Source organism: Vanellus vanellus, assembly GCF_965231255.1.
Source record: "Vanellus vanellus genome assembly, chromosome: 5".
Taxonomy (NCBI): domain Eukaryota; kingdom Metazoa; phylum Chordata; class Aves; order Charadriiformes; family Charadriidae; genus Vanellus; species Vanellus vanellus.
The window spans coordinates 71530203-71545461 of record NC_138910.1 but is presented as its reverse complement, the minus strand read 5'-3'; the positions used below and the strand labels follow the sequence as shown (position 1 = coordinate 71545461).

General features: G+C 35.4%; 1 protein-coding gene across 1 annotated transcript in view; it reads right to left on the bottom strand.

Annotated features, from left to right (window-relative positions):
• The window catches only part of MAST2 (microtubule associated serine/threonine kinase 2), a 201414-nt gene that overhangs the window by 134070 nt on the left and 52085 nt on the right, over positions 1-15259 (bottom strand). The window lies entirely within an intron of this gene.

Here is a 15259-nt window from a genome sequence, read left to right as displayed (position 1 = left end):
GATGTTTTTGGGGGGGGGGGGGGTCGCATCTTTTTATTCCTTGTTGTCCTTGGTTTGACATTTCAACATTCATTGTTCTCATATTACCTCATTTTTAATTAAAACAGATATCCTCTGAATTTGATTTAAAACTTTAACCTTTAAAAACTAATATCAGGTTCAAATGCTGTGAATGTTTGTCTCTACCTTATTGCACTCTCAGCTGTATTTTATGATCTTCAGAGTCACTTTGACTCCCTTGTCTACATTTTCCAAGTACCAGTCTTTAAGATGCCCTCTGTTTGGAAAAATCTTTACTCCATTCAAGGAATTAAGCACAGTCTTTTGCTACAACTTAAAATATATAAAAATACCTGTAAATACTTTGCATCATTTTTCATTTTCTGTTTCAGTGTGGTTTTCTGACTGCTGTGAAGCATTTTAAGACTACAGAGATTAGCAACAACACAACTACCAAACAGAATATTCAGAGGGTAAAAAAGAGGAATAATTATTTAACAGTAAAGTGAATGATATTGCAAACATATCAAAAAAGATATCTTGTCTAAATATATCTGTTTGCATGGTTGAAAGACTGTGAGAAAGAGCAGAAACAAGATTCTGAGAGGCGCGTTAAGTAAAAGCCTATAGTATTGCTCAAACTTGGAAAATATTGTGCTTAAAACCAATTTCTAGCCATAACACCAACTATCAATCACTATCTGCTACACTAATAAAAGGATTTTATTCTATTCTTGCTTTTTTCAAATTGACACACATCCAAGACTAAAAGTGGCAGAGAATGTGGGACATAGCTGACATTTAAGAAAGAATCCTAATTCATTTCAAGAGTTATAGAAGGGTTTTTTCCCCTGTATTTGTGTAGCATAATACCGTCCCTAAGCCTGATTGTTACACAAATATTAAATAGGAATTTCATTTTTTGGAGAGTTCTATTAGAACCGACTCGGCATTTCAAACTGTTTGAGTACTTGCAGCTTTCACATACAATTTGGGTCACCCATCTTTCTCCACCCTAACAACAACTTGTACCACACAAAAAGACAGTAAATTTATGCCAGTCTTTGGTTCATGAAAACAAACAGTGTTCATTTCTTCCTTTTTGTAAAATAAACAAAAGCCAAATAAACCAATTCCATAAAAACACTCAGCAAAGACCCAAAAGCACAGCCCACATAGAAAGGTAGCCTATTTTTATTTTTAGAACTAAATATCTTGCTGTAATTTTTTTTTTTTTCCTTCAGGAGAGCAGGGGGGGCTCTTGAAATACCAAAAGGAATTATTTTAATGCTTTCTCAAATCTGCCTCCTAGGACTTTAGAAGCACTAATTCTTCACCAAGAATACTTGGGGAGAAATTGCGTTGGCTAGCTGGGGAAAAAAAAAATGCAACCATTCTATTTAAAACATCACTTCTCCTCTCAAGTGGTCAGGTTTCATTTGCACAATGCATCCTGATGCCATTAATTTAGCAACCCTCTAATCAAGCTCACTTCCTGAAAGAAAAGTAGAGAATATTGAGAAGATTGTTGTTAAACTCCAAAAGTTTAAGAAAACAGAAGAAATTTGAGTACGAAGCCTCCTCTCCAGTCCCATTGTACAACATGTAGTTCTGCAATGCTGTTTGACTTCACATGCAGAACAACTAGGATCTGCATACTGTGGCTTAAGGATAAATGGGAAGCAAAGCCCTCTTGTGAGAAGGCTTTAATTTGCCTACAATGGGGAATTTTTGAAAGTTCAATAAAATAAAATAAAAATAAATTGTCGTTTCTCAAAATACTCACTTTCACCTGATACTAGTGACCAGAATATAAAGAGAGCCAAGAAATCAGAGTTTTCAAGAACCCAAAACATCAATACTATACTGCTTTGTTTAAAATATCAGTGTCTATATTAAAGGTATTTAAATTCATTTTACTTCAGGAAGAAACTAGGTCACCTGAGGATTGAGGAATAAATGAAAGAAAGCATACACCAACCTCTTAAAAAATAAGAAAACACAATTGTTTCTGGTTGACAGGTGAAGTTAGTAAAACTGCTGGTTAGTATTATATTGTCTGCCAAAAAACACAAGCAAGGAATGGAAATCGCTTCATCCAATAATTCACTTAGTAAAGACCAAGAGAACTATTTCCTCTCAGAAAGAAGTCAAAAATAGAAAGGAGTTACATGCCACAAAGTAACCAGACTAACCTTCACTCAAGTCATTGCAACTTTACCTCAAAGGCTATTTTGTTTGATTTTTTAAAACAGAAAAACATACGGTTGTCTTGTGGTACACAAACACGACACAAAATGATAAAGTTCTTGTACAAGCAATGCAAGGCAAGTTCTACCCCAAGCCCCTCTCGTTCCACTGCCTTCGATTTTATGCAAGTTATGTGAGGGCTGGCTTTCCAGAAATCTTTCTTTTTAAAAAGTATGAGTTAAGCACCTGGAAAATTGGCAGTTCCCAGCAACAGCACATGAAGTAGCTCTCAGCTCACCATTTAGACACGTAACTGGATTTTTTACCTGGCTACAATCACCTCCCCATCGCTATCAACAAGAAGGAATTCTCTTACAGTACCATTTTTAGGTAACACGTTTCACCAAGATTGCTGCAATCCATACAACCAGGCAACGTACAAGCTATTTCTCTTGATTCATGGTAAATCAATATTATGTTTCCAGCACCACACAACTAAATTACATCTATTGCGTCTGCTGCTGAAAGCTATATGTAAGGGCATGGGTTTTCTTTTGTATTTCATCAGTCCCAGTGGTACTACATTGCATTCTATGTTACATTATGCCTTAACAAAAATGATTTTACTACATCACTCTATCATCTGTCTAAACTTAATCAAGCACAACATTGCGTTCTGAATGTCTACAGTAGTCTCATGTCCCTGAGGGGCTTTCTTCATGGTAGCCACTTTGAAAGCAAAACATCAGCTCAGCACTATCAAACTATCAAAATTTACAAGCACGCGGAAAAACTGTCCCCAATCATACAGTTGTTAAAAAATCTTTAATATTTGCCCATTTCGATACAACAAGTTTGGGATGCTATTTCATAAATAAATGTTTTGAGACACAAAGTGCAACAAAACTGCCAGGTTTCAATTTGGCCCACAGAACTGTTTTAAGGTAGGGCCTGCCAAAACGGTCAACAAACCAAGAAGGGGAAGCTGCATGGCATTCATGTTTAAGAAAGGAAGAGAAGATAAAAGCTAGAAAAACAAATGGGAAGCGACTGGAGACCATTAGAGAGAATAAACTGTCAGCCCACAGCCTTTGTAATCCTCGTATCAATCTGACACTTAAAATCACTCATGTCCCTGTTCAAGTCACCCCCAATCTTTTTCTTGCCCTTACTTCACCACAATTCAATCCTCCGGCCTTTAAATTTATCCTCATTGTTAAAGTTTTTTACGATCCTAATCCCCTCCCAACAGGCACCCAACAATGCCACAGGGGCATCTCTATTCTAGTCGGTACACATTCTTCCACCTTGGCCAAATTGTACACTACAATTACGAAAAATAACGCTAAACTATACACATTTTTAGAGGAGATCACTACATGTACCTAAAGACAAAAAGCAGCATTATATTGCAAACACTTTATATTGGTCTGAGAGCCACAAATTTGCCGGAAAGGAGACAACCATGGGTTTGGCTTGTTCTGTTTCAAACCAATGTAGCCTAGAATCATTACCAGCATGGACAAGCCACAGCTCACAGGGCAAATGGAGCAGAAAGGACCTTATTCACAGACTACACTTTACCTACCCCAGTGACATTTGATATAATTTCTTTTTTTTGGCTGCAATACAACTGACATTTATTAGCCTATGCTGATATAAAACAAGTGATAAATGTCAAAGTCAATTAATATTTTCATATTTTGATGAAAGTAATTTAAAAGTAATTATATCAGGTTACGGTTGTTTAGGCTATGCCATACAGTAGGCAATAATTATATTCATCCTCATTCTAAACATGGTTTTATCACACTAATATCCAAGAGCATTTTGGAAAGAGAAACCTTTGACTGCAAAAGCATCTGTTGTGCTAAAACAATTTGATTTAAAAGGAGCCTTGCTATTAGCAAAATGAGTCATTTATAGATTTGACCAAAGACAGGTAAAAACAAAGTTGAGCCACTTTTCATCCAGATAATTATTTGTTTGTATTCATAGACAAAGTGTTTCTAACTTCAAAGCCCTGATTTTAGTGATATATATCTCATCTCCAAGGAGAAATAATTCAAAACTATAAATGCAATTATTTAAGAAAGAAGAAATTCATTAACTATGTCGGGATATCTTCTGCATAGAAAGTGGAAGAATTAAACTCTTTATTCACTGTATTAGGAAAAGTCTGCAGTAGAACACTTCACCCAAATGCCCACAGCAGACAATAACATGTCAGGATGCATGGAAAAATGGACCTTATTACCTCCAGACATATCAATAAAATTGATATGGAAGAATAGATAAGTACAGTGAGGCTGAATGTTAGAATAAAGACCATCAAAATCTGAAACAACTTAATACTTTTTGTACTGGATATCATTCTTGATCCTCAAAGCAAAAAGAGAAACTTCAGTTTAATTGTATAGAAGCATTAATGTAAAATGCCATGTATTATGTATTTATACTATAGTATACAATAATTGAATTCAAACCGAAATTAGCTTTCTAATATGGACTAAATAATACTATCAAATTCAAATTAATAGATGCATAACCTACCAGTCTTTCTTTTAGGCTCTGGATCACAAAACTACAAGATGTGATTTGTAGTAAATTTTCCAAATAGAGACAATGATTTCAAAGCTCATAAGCCAAGTTTAAGGAACTCTGCACTGCATTATTTACAGCACAAATACAGTGTTTTCACAAGATATTAGTAAAGTGAAAATGCATATTTCTAAAGCATACATGGCTACATTAAACCTGGCATTTCTATACCACTTGAATTTCCTATGTTTTTAGGTGGCTTTTATTTTGTTTAGCAATTTCTTTCAAATGTGCCACTCATAGCCAGGCCATAAGTTACACTACTTAACCTGCATGACAATTAAGAAGAACCTTTAACAAGTAGAAACATGAACATTCGGATAGCAAAATTTTAGTAAGTCCACCAAAGCCAACCCCATCTCTTTGATTCCTGATACGTAAACAGGGACAAACTTACACAGTTTGTCCCTGTCAGAAAAAAAGGCTGCGAAAGTATATTCACAGATTTGAAAATTCAGAGTATATCCACACAGTTGAATACGAACTACCGCGAATATGTGAACTGTCTTGGATGCTGAGAAAAATAATTGCATTGGCACACTGCTCTGGTGGGCAAAAAGACTCTGCTGCTCACGTAGGTGCTGAATAAAGTAATCCAGATACCTGCATCTCACTGTTGTGCTAAGCATGAGTATCAGAAAATCTACAGTATGCAATTCTTAAAAATAAACCTCTTTTGAAAATTTAATATCATATACTTCAGAGAACACAAAAACGCCACAGACATTTTGCACAGACACACTTTGGCGTATACAAATTACTCCATATTTTTTAATAGTGGCTTCTAGAAATTCAAGAACAACCAACCTTGAAAAGCCTATCCTGTCTTGATCCCAGAAGTGGTAAAATCCCATACCTTCTATAAGTCCTATATATGTTAATGGCTTGGGTAAAGCAATTTAATACAAAAAGAGGAACAACTGCTAAATCATATGGGAAATACTGCAACATATTTACAACTGACATCAAATGTCTCTTGACACTTTAGAGAGCCTTTTCTAGGTGTTATTAAAATACTGCAACTCATAATATACTTTCGTCATTTATTTGACTAGTAGCCAGAATTTACAGATAGTCAAAATGCAAAGATACTTCACTTTTATTCCTTGAAAATGAGAGGACTACCTGCCCCCAAACAATACTGATAGCTTTTCAAAATTAGATTTGCACTTGGCATGTTTTAATTAGGTTTCTTTTTACAAAAAACACTATCTTTCAATGTATTAGAGAAACTGAAGAGGCGACCATAATCAGCAGAACTGACAGGAAAATAAAAAAGTGCTCTAACCAATTTCAACTTCTAGGCTGATGACATAAGCCTAGAAGCAAAATGCGTGCTGCCTCACTGCAGGACATTTCTTCTCATTAAAGAGGTAAGTGGGTCTGTGTAAGGAGTGGAGACTATTAAAGATAAGCAGATTAAACACCAGTCTTGCAGCACGGTAGCAGCATGTTATGTTGCTAGGTTGGAGAACTGGGTTTGCTTTTAAGATTTGGGATTTCCAGCATTAAGCAAGTACAAAATGGAAGTGATATTAACACAAGTGAAGCACCCCAAGCGGCTAATGGTGAGGAAAAGAAACAAAAGCCACTCTCTACACAGCAACTACCAGCAGCAGCAAAAGCAGTTCATCATGCCCTCCTGGCAACAAGCAAGTCTATCAAGCAGACGCTTTGAAGCCAATGAAACGTATGAAAAAGATATTACTGTTTATCTTTGGGAAGAACCCCTTTGTCTAACATCTACTTAGACTCAGATGCACAAACATACAACCATTCTTTCATGCAGTCATCTGCTAACAAAACCCTTCTTCCTGAAGTAGTAGAATTAATTACCAGCATTTTTATCTTTTCTCACAGGCTGAAAATAAAAAGTTTAGTTCATTTATACAAGCACTCAAAGTCCTTACTCAAAGTCCTTACTCACAAGCTGAAAGCACTCATTTAAGCATAACTATAGCAACTTATGAGACCAATTTAACAATACCCTGAAGACAGCAGCTAAATGCTCTCTTTTCTGCCTGAACAAACCATTTAACCTTTTATCCTTGTCCATATTTCAAGGACTTTTTATTCTGACAAGGTTTCACATTTTTCCCTTGGTATATTTTCTAATGTCTTGAAAGCAAATGCCAGAGGCATAGGCTCCCCAAACTCAGTTCCATTTCCTACTCGTTCCAAATTTGACCACAAGCACCAATCCTGAAAAATCAGAAGACTGTGCAAGCTCAGGTACCAGGCAGATGCCCACCAAAAATCAACGATGCTCCATACCTCTCTGAGTATGAATCCTCAGTCCTACAATAAGATGTAGTATACACACCACAACAATCCATTTTCTTATAACATATGGCATCCAAGCACAAGATTACAATGGACTAACGTAATAAAAGTTCACAATTTGTTTCCACAGACTGAGTTTAATCAAAACAAGTTACTTATGACTTATCTAGTTAATGAATTCTAGTAGTGATTCATCTGTGGTGAGTATTCCTCAATCCTTCTTCTCACCGAAGTCCCTTCAGACATTCCACCTGAGCAAAAGACAGTGCACACTGTCCAGCTAGTCTGGACACCCACAGCTACTGATGAACCAACCTATGTAGAAGAGCAAGTTCATCTGGCCTTCACCACTGTGCTAACACTAATGTGGGTCCTTCTCCTTCTATCAGCTGCTAATTTTCACAGAAGCTGAATAACTTAAACTATCTTTTGGACTCCTTGTCCAGACCAAATTTTAACTAATTTCAGGCGTTGAAAATTTAATGGGAGAATAGGAACCAACTCTGAGCATAAAATCTCGTTTCTTTTGGAAGTTAGCCTAAATATATGACATTTTAAAACTAATATTTGTAAAAGAAAAACAGTATGCAATTTCTTGTATTCTAAGATAAGTCTACAATTTCAGTATCTGCATGAATCATTTTTATGTATCTTCTCATATTACCACCTCTTCTTCAGATGTCAGTATAACTGGTGACTACCTACATCATCACTGCTGGAAGCCCTTCAGCAGACATCTGATCTGTGGATTCAGTTATGTTCCTGGTAAATCTGTAAGTAGTATAAAATAAGTCTTGTTAATGCAAAGAATCGAAATTAGAAAGAAAATGTGATTATGTTCCATGGGAAATTTGCTTTTTCTTTTGCAGTTTTGAATTCAAGTAACTATAATGACAAGTAACTACAGAAAACCACCCTAAGTTATTCCAGACTTCAAAAGTGAACCTTTACACCCAAGAGTCTAATGTTATCTTCCAGAGGTAACTTTCATAACTCAAAGAAATATCCACTTTTTTTCTAAATGTAATTTCAATAAAATTGTCTTTTTTCTTTCTAAAGAACACTTAAGCTTGAGCGTTCAAATCAGACCTGTCAGCTTTGCTTTGATATAAACATAACACTCTCATTTTTCTATTGTCTTAAGAACAGAGAAAAGCCATTATTCCATGTATACACAAGAACACTAATGGTAATTACAAGAAGCAAGCATATGCACCAGTGTTTAGCTTGATTAAGAAAGATATTATCCAATTTTTACTGTTTATTATTCAAAGATTTTAGAAGAATGCTATTTAAAACAATTCCCTCAAAGATTATGAGGAAAGATGCTCAAACTTTTTTCTATCTCAGTTTGTAAGGGTTTTTCACCTTTGTTTCTTTTAAACACACATCACGGGTATCCCAAAAGGATATATATCTCTAGTATGGGAGAGAAACCAATGCCCTTCAAAACCTAAATGTTTTCTTTCGTTTCAGCATACTTTCTATTGCCTCCCACCAAGCCTCAAGCACAAAGAAAATTACATAGTCCAGGCCAAACCCCAAACCAAGACAAACATCATCCCTGGCCAGACCAAGTTTTGTTTGCGGAACACTGAAGTGAGGGATTTGAGGGAGTTTAAAGGGGGGGTGCAGAGTAACTGAAAGTTATCAGACGGTTGGCACAGCTCAGCACAGCACTAGAAGACATGTAAGTCAAGACAAATGCACCACAAGAATCAAAAGATGTAAAGATGAGAATAATCTATATAATTTTAAAAAGCCACTCAAAGTCAAATTTCTTCTAAAGGCTGTAAAAGCAAAGCTAGATTTCTCCTGGCAGTCAGCGCCAATATTTCCCATAGCAGGATACCTTGTAGCAGACAGTACCAAAAACACTAGTCCGATAGACTCATAATATCTGAAGATTTTCACACATGTATGTATGCATGCATTTTCGTGCTATATTTAAAGTTAGTCTTTACTTTAAAGTTAATTTAAAATTTACATATTAACCTTTCAGTTAATACATATTTCAAAAATTTTACAAAAGGAGAACCAAAAAAAAAATAGATTTGAGTCCCATTCAGTCTCCCCTCACCATAAGCAGTTTCTTTTCCTTTACAGAACACAATTTCTTTTTTTAACTTTTTATAAAAATACTGTAAAAAGGAACATTCTTACTAACTGCATGCTTTATTAGATCTTGTAACCAGCTCTGTAGCCAGCAAAAAGAATGCCTTAAGTAATTAAGAAAGACACTCTTAAGGAAACAAAATTGAAGAGCATGTCAGTTTTCAGGATCTCTAAATTACGTCCAAAGACGTGCCGGAGAAGGTTTAGACTGTATGGAAAACTGAACAGTACAGTAAGCCTTCTCTTGTTAAATACATTATTGAAGCTTACGGTTTCTCTAACCACTGATTCCCCGATTCCCTTTCCCCATAAAACAAAAAAGTGCTCAGTCCTTTGAGTAAAATAAATAAGCTCAAAAAGAAGTCCAACAAATATTCTGAGATTATATTCTCCATGCTCTATTTCCATACCCTCCCCACCCTAACCCCCCAAGGAGGAAAATGTAAGATTTATCTTTAGAATTAAGAAATCATTCCACTGGGTTTTTTTACATTTTATATATATATAACATTTTTTACATTTTATATATATATATTAGTCCAACAGGTTGTGTAGTAGAAAACACTAGCCAAGATAAATATACATTCAAGTACTGTGATGCAGTTTGTGTTTCTCATCTGCACTGAAACCAGCACAAAAAGGGTCCAATAAAGTAAATTAACTACTTGAACTTTGCCAGAATTTCAGCAGAAAATTAAAAGGGGCACTTTGTAGGAAGATATGGATGCAGAAAACTGTGGTGATGATAATGTCCAAACACATCTGAATACTGATCAAGTACCACAAATGCAGAATATAAGTGCCATGACAAGCATTTGAAATTTGGGATATCACCTCTCCATTACTTTTCTTACATGCACTTACTCGTACAGGGACTCACTGCATACTGCTACTTTGCATCTGTACAAAAATACCAGCAACAACAAATGATACACATGTATAGGAAACAATAACAAACCTAGGTAGCCTCATAAAATTTGTGGATAACATCACAATATATGTCGCTTCGCAACAAGTAACTAAGAAAACACAGATCTCTGCCCAGTGCAGCAGAAGCACCTCCACCATCTACTTTAGCACTTACCCCTAGGCAGTAACTTATGTCAACAGTCCAAGTTCATTACCTAAACCAAAAGGCTAGAAATTAAAGGAATATTCCATCATTAGAAACACTTTCTCAGCCTTCCTTCAATACTATTGCACAGCTACCTCAGACTGTGAGCACGCCATGTGTGTATATATGTATATATATTTGTACATACGCAGAAAATCTGATTTGCCCCTCCTGGATCTTCATGTCCACATATTTCACTATTACAAATATTTGGACCAAATTTGTGACACCAAACAAAATGCATCAAAAACAGACTGAGCAAATGAGGAAGGCGATACAGACGGGCCACGCGCCAATATATTGACTTAGCCTGTAGGAACAATTCCTATTCCTTTAGGTTACCTACATACACTACTACATGGCTATTTACTACAGGATTGTTCCCAGAGAAAAAAAAGAAAGTATCACAGCAGCAATACCAAGTATATTTCAGGTAATGGAGGAAACAAGAATCACAAGGAAAACACATGCATGCATTTGTTAGAGAACAGGAAGAGCTGGTGATGGCAAATGGTTTATTTAACAAGGAAAAAAAGAATAGGCTTTGAAAAGAATAAGCCACCTGTGAGAGATGAGCACAAGGAAACCTGAAAGTTATGCAACCCAGGTCGGTGACAACTGAAAATAAGAAAGGAATCAACAGTACTTTTGAAAGAGTCAGAGGAAGCAAAGTGAAAGAAACTTCAGAAAGGTTAAAAAAAAAAAAAAGTTTCATCCAGTAACAGTTAGATCAAAATATTTCTGTTGATATGAACAAAGAGTGGGCTGATTGGAAAAGCACCTGGAAATTCAGATTACTGCCTTATAGATGGTGCTCTCAATAGAGCCAGAAAAAAAGAAAACAAGCAAAAAAAACAGTTTGCTTTTGATAGTCAGCAGCAATAACACACAAAAGAGGTATGTAAGAGGTAAAAGAAAGAGGTAAGTTCATTGTCTTCATACTAAGAACTCAGTTACAGAAAGCAATAGGGGGAAGAGAAGGAAGACTGAAACATCACCAAAATAATAAAAAGGATTCCACCACATAAGAGGCCAAATGAGCAGGCAGATATGAAAAAAAAGGACAAAACCCCTAAAACATGGCAGTCTCAGCAAAGCCACATCAGTACAAGTCTAAATCAACTGGGTTAAAAACAGCCAAAAAAAAAACCACACCCAAAAACAGAGGTTATCAAGATAAGAGGAACAATGGTCATGAAAAAAAAAAAAAAAAATACAACTAAGATAATCAATTTGTTCATCTCAATCTATCTTCAGCAGACAATTTGTAAATATTACATCAAATAGTACTAATAGGTTGCAGAAAGTGTTCTATACCAAAAATATAAAGGAAATAATATTTTCACGGTGCAACTGATTAAGTATCACAACAGGTGCCAAGAAAGGCTGCAATATCTCCATCCCTAGAAATACTCAAAACCAGCCTGGACAAGACTTACAGTAACCTGATCTAACTTTGGAATTAGCACTGCTTTGAGCAGAGTGGTTGGAGTAGAGGACCTAATTCAGGCTGTGATGTTCATTTTAAAAGCCATCAACATCCAATTTGAACTAGGAAAGTAATTTTTTTTTTCATCAGTGGCTTTCCAAACTATTATCACACAGCTGCCCAAAAAAAAGTAATTAAAATGCATTGCCTTGGTAGTGCCAACATGAACCAACACCTTTTTAATTTTCCTGATTGTTAAACTTCAAGTTATCTACAAAATGGTCACTTTTCTGAGCCACAATTTCTTCTAAAACATCTACTCCAAGATGTAGAAAAAAAACCAAAATCCAACATTCACTTCCTTTTGGACTTACACATCTTACTTCCTGATGTCCTTTCAGCATATTTTCTTATTTCCCAAAGCATTTTTGATGTAGGTATTAATTACGCCTATATATATCTGTGTGTATTTATAAATACCTACCCAAGTGCATACAGAAACAACATCACATATAGACAGTAAATACTCAAGTCTACTAAAATTATCGAATTCCACCATACTATACAGAGAAATTGATTCTCACTCCCAGCATGTCTTCTGCTGACAGTGGTAGACAACTGGGCTCCTCCAACCTCCCTTCCTTTTCCAATACTCCCCTGGAAGCATCATCATGAAAACCACTCCCCCACGTGTCAAACAGATACAACATACCAGAAAAATTCTAGGCTCTGGAAAGCTCTAAACAATGGGCACATAGAGCTTGGAAAATTTTGATTATCTGTCATCAGAAAGAATTTTCTTGGTTATGAAGTTCTGACTAATTAAATACATTGAAAATAAATATGTTTATCCAAAAACAATCTTACTTATTCCTATATATTCAGTTATACAAAAATTAAATACAGCTAATTTTACAATGAGCAAATGCACTACCATAACACACTGTCACCACGTTATATGCAGCACAGTTTCAGACTATTTCAGTAACATTAATAAGCTGGCACAAAGAAAAATAAAAATATACACAAAATATAAAAAGGTGATACATAGAACATATTCTGATAATACAACAGTAATTCTGCAATTGCCTTAATATGTCAGTAAGGTATGAATGGTAGTATGTTAAAATGATAAATTTGTTTTCCTCAAAGGAAGTTAAATTAACCATGCCTGTCCTATTGTTTAACAGGCAAGGTTCATGGTCTATAAACAATTATTTATGCTAGCAAGTATGTATTAGGCTAGATCACATTACAACGCAAAAAAATAAAAAGGGAATATGGTGCTTTCAAGCAAAAAATCTATTCCATATCCAGCTCACACAAGATTTTGGAGCTCACTCACATCCAGCTGGTTTACTCCATAAGAATCAGCTCAGTCATCATATGCCATTGACACTAACACAGATTACCATATTTGTCATACTATTGCAATTGAATAAAACTTCCACTACAAAATAAAACTTCACTAGTATGTTGAAGTTCAAAACAAATTGCCAGAGCATTTATTTCAAATTAATGCTAGGTGTTGAAAATAAAATATAAATATTATTTGCATTGTAGAATTGCATTCTGGTTTTGGATTACTGTGCATTTGAAGTAATAAAGAAGCATAGCTCTAAAATAAGTGGAAATATTCACTCTGCTTTGACATTTAATTTCTAAATAATGCTCAACTAAAATGGCTACTCTAAGGCAAGTCTGAAAAGTCACTTAACAGATTTTTGTAAGTATCTGTAACGGTGAAGTTTCAAAAATAAGGAAAGCCTTATCACTTAGACTTCACTTCTTTCCATAAGACTATTCGCAGGACTATTGGATATAAACCAATAAATTAACAACCTGTATTTTATTACTTTATTCAAAATCCTACTTTTAAATAATAAAATATATACTAGGTGAAAACAGAAAAATTCTAGCGTCACTGTTATGTACTCAGTCAACCTGATTTACTCCATAAAAAGAAAGACAAGCTTGTCCATGAGACTAGACATTGCAAGCAGGAGGAAAAAAAAAAAAGTAGACTGAAGTTACACTTACCTGCAGCCCTCTTCTTCGAAGAATACTTGAGTCATCCATATTTGAACTCTGCAGATCACAAAGTCCTGCTAAAGCTTGCTCAATTCTGGCTAGCTTTGCTCTCTAACTGTTAAAGAAGTCCATTATTTTCAAACTTTTCTCCCCCTCCCACCCCCCCTCCATCTACTTGCTAAAAATAGGACATGGTCTTTCACTTGCCTGTCATGAAGAACTGCAGCCACGGTCTCTGACTATCTGTTTGTAATTTTGCCTGCCTCTTTTGTGGCAGATTTAGCAGGTCACATTGGAAAAAATCTGTTCGACTTTCCTAAATCTTTTCAAGGTTGGATGTCTCAATCCCTTCATATACACAACTGTATCGAAATATATAATAATCCACGACTCCATGTAAGGCTAAAGAGTGGAATTTAATTCAGATCCCACACACACACATTTTTGCTTTACTGCAATTTACTTGAGCTGTTATAAGGGATCTGTAAACTACAACAGCTGCCTTCATTTACTGTTTATAACAAGCTCACAAAATCCAGGTCACATTTCCTTTACAAAAAAAAAAAAAAAAAAAAAAACACACAAACACATAGTCACACTTAACTAAAAAAATCAATTCTGTGGACACAAAGGATAAAGTACTAACCAAAGTACAGAAAAAACTCCCTTTGAAAAAATAGAAATTTTATTTTTCCCAAATTTTGAAAAATTCCTTTACTCCTTTGTACGACAAAGCGAATGTCAGATTCTTCAGATACTGTCGCACATTCTTTTGTTTCTGCTATCTCTGAGGTATGCTGGTCTCTCATATGCAGCAGACACGGCACATTCTTTAGTTCATTGCTGAGATCTTGCGACTTGTGCTGAAGGGTCTGGAACACATGTTGCAAGTTCTGAACATTTAAGAATTCATTCATCTATTCATCAGTGACAGAGCTGTCTTAAGAAGCCCTTCCCTCTTCGTCATCCATGGCAAAAAGGAAAAAAGGAAAAAAGGAAAAAAAAAAAAAAAGAAAAAGCACAGTTCAGGTTCAGGCTGAGGCTTTTTCAGTCTGTCCTGCAGTTTCTTTTTTCCAGCTACCTTCACACAGACAACTCCAGCAAGGTCAAAAAAGGCTTTGCCTCTTTATGTGCAGTATCCCAATCACATTCTAAAATAAGCTGTTAGCCTGTGTTGAAAAATAAACAACGATAATGCTTCTAGCTATACCAAACACCATTTCAATAAAAATAAAAATCTAGATACATTCATCCCAGTATTACTTAAATTACTGAACGCATCAAGGACCCGTTGTCCTACACATGCCCTTTCTATATTAGAAAGTAAAAAAAGAAATATTGCAAATATAATGAACACCCCATCGCTGCAACGACCTTCAATTTTTTTAGCAGAAAGCTAAAGCAACAGATTTCATCTCCTGATAAAAGCTTAGGCAGAGCCTATTTTTAAGTTCTGAATATAAATACTGCATTTGAAAAGAATCTAACTTCAGCCT